Consider the following 3,139-nt stretch of genomic DNA (forward strand, 5'->3'; position numbering starts at 1 on the left):
AACTTGTTTAGGTTCAAGTTTACATTTTTCTCACATAATAAGGTTCGATACACTATCCCACCAAGTTTTATGTAAAACCGACTTCGTTTACACGTCCTTTTCACAACCGAACACTACTCGTTTTACCCGAAAGGAACCAACTAACCCTTTTACTATCAAGTTCATTAATTTATCAATAATCATGGCCCCTTCTATCATCCTACAAATTTTCATGCAAATTCGTACACGAAAAGTAAACCTTTTTTTAACAAAAACGTACCTTTGAGGTTTATGTTTAAAATCACTCGAATAAGCCAAAACCATAGCAAATGAACTCGGAATTGGGTGATTCAAGCGGCCACGAAATTGCCTCGCCGAGATCTACCAGCGCCTCCTACTGCCATCTTCGTAGGCCGCCACTACAGTTGCCGGAAAAACTTCATTTTTGCTTTTACGGTTTTGCTGATAAAAACCGGACTTCCCGACCTCTAATCGAAGATCTGATCAGTGGAAATCTTCATTTATATGCCATGAACACTCTATAAAAATTTGAGACCGATCCGACGGTTAGATCTCTGGGAATCGTTGTAACATCCCAAAATTTCGGTCAAAATTTGACAATTTAATAAAGTTAAAGGACCAAAAATATTTATAAATAATAAATAAATAAAGATAAAAATATAAAATTATTCCATATTAAGAAAACAAGGAAATAAAAAGATTTGCTAAGGCAAGTCTTCCCACACGAAAAAAATAAGAAAAGGTAACCCATCCCACATGGAAGTATGTAAGAAAGTGGAAACATTACACTTGGGTATAAATAAAGAAAATGAAATCCATCCCACATGGAAAGTGGTAAAGAAATGGAAGCACTTTATAAGGAAGAAAGTTTCCATAGTAATATTCTTTTATGTCAAGCATGCACCTAGTGGTCCTAGCGGAGGGTGCGAGTACCTGACGCGTACGCGCACGCGCTTGGGCGAGGACGATGGCGATGGCGAAGGGCGATGGGCGCAATGTGGCGCTTTGATGGCGCACTTTGCACGCTCGCAGACAACGAGAGTTAGACCCAAACGTGACAAGATACCAAAGACAAGGGACCAAGAATGAAAAATTGTATACAGGAACCCATCGCGATACGCGATGAGTCCAGGAATAAGGCTATCGCGATACGTGATGGTCCGTTATGACTCAGCGACACGTGTCGCATCCGGGTGACATGTGGCAGGCGCTAGGGTTGAGTCACCATGCCATGTGTCGATCACCTACATCGCGATACACGACGGCTTAAGGGAAGGGTCCATCGCGTATCGCGATGGGACCCAAAATCAGCTATAAAAAGGAGGGTCACAACTCATTCTCCCTCACACCTTCCTCTCTCTCTACATCGTTTTACGTGCATAGTCTCGTATTGCGTGCCAAGATCCGAAGTTCTGACGGTTAAGCTCCGATAGATGATATAGAGTAGAAGTGCTGCTCGATAAGTTTTAAATATCTAATTTTGAATACCCGTGTGAGGTAGGGGTTCTGTCTAAGTTATTATCATATTATTAAAAAGGGCTTAGAACATAGTCGGGGGGTATAGCCCGAACTTTGATTACAATTAAGCATAATACAACTTTTCTTAAGCAAAGGTTATAATCTAAATATTGTTTCTTCTTGATTAAGAAATGTAAGATTTCATAACAAAGGGATATAGTAAAAATAGTATTTCTTTATAATTAAGAAATACAATATTCATATAAAAGGATGTAGTTAAATTAATGTTTCTTATTGAAGAAGAAACTCATTATAGACGTTTTCTTTCTGAAGAAGAAATGTAGCATATAAATGGTAAATAAACTAAAAGACTACATGTCCAAATGTTTTATACATAAATGATTTCATCAAGGTTGAAGCTATACAAAGCAGACTAAATGTCTGAAGCCAGATCATTGGTCTAGTTATTTATACAAAGGTTATTCTCATACTATAGGTCTGAGGTAACAAATCAAGAAGAAGAAAACAAAAAACAGAAAACAAGAATCAATATTAGAAACTGATTATAAACAGAAAATGTGATACGCCCTAAACTTTTACAAACTCTTTTAGAGTCAGAATGTTTACATAGGGTTTACGAATCCTTAAAACCTTGTGTTACAATAATAAAAAACAGACACTCTGATTAAAAGTATGTATGTGTCTGGATCCATTCATACATGGTGACTCGGAGTTCTCCGAGGCTATGCATATCATCAACATGCCTCTGGAAGTCTACGGGACTGTTCAGAGAAATGATATTGTGTATATAATTAATTGTACATGTACTTAGGGTAATTTTATCCCAATTGAGTTGGGTGTCTAATGAGTAGTCATAAAGGTATTATTGTTAGTTTCACAAAGGTATTGAAAAGATTTTTCAAAGAGTCAGCGTCATTCACCAGCTGTGTGCTGACGTATTTTCCAACCCATTTTGCAAGAAAACAATAAAGGCTAGAACAGGAAAGCAAGAAAGATTAGAAGATTGGAGTTATAGTCATTAGATGCTATCTAGTGGCTCAGATATTTTATATTAAAATATTAGACAAAATGACAAAAGACGTCCTTTATGTTTGCACGGTTTTTCAATGGACGTCCTTTGGCAAACTTAATGACAGAAAACATCCTTTACATTTAAAAAGTTTATCAGGGTATGTCCTTTGGCCCTAACCCAATTATCTTTTCTCGTTAAAACCAATCATGTGCAAAGAACATGAGGGTAAATTCGTCTTTTACTCTTTGAGGGACTATTTGTGTTTATAACTTAAACTTCGAGCTAAAAATAAAAATATTTAAAGATACATAAAAATATATTTTGTCCTCTTTCTCTCTCTCTCTCTTTAACCTGCACTCTCTCCCTCTGCAACCACCATCACCGACTCCGGCCACCACCATCCCCTCTAACTAAACCATCTCCGGCCACCAAATATCTGCAGCCACCCACTTGCCATATCTATCAACACCATCGTTCACCACCACACCTTCATACCGTCGTCGACAACCAACGCCGCCGACAACCACCAATTTGAAAAAACGAACGCCACCAACACCGCTGGCAACCACTACATTCAGATATGTTTTTCGATTTTCAGAAAGCAGGTGAACATTCACCTTTCTCATTTACTATAAATCACTGCACCTC

This window comes from Bidens hawaiensis, unplaced genomic scaffold (genome assembly GCF_021521415.1).
Source record: "Bidens hawaiensis isolate Kalapana, Puna unplaced genomic scaffold, B.hawaiensis_p1.1 tig00052193_1, whole genome shotgun sequence".
NCBI lineage: Eukaryota > Viridiplantae > Streptophyta > Magnoliopsida > Asterales > Asteraceae > Bidens > Bidens hawaiensis.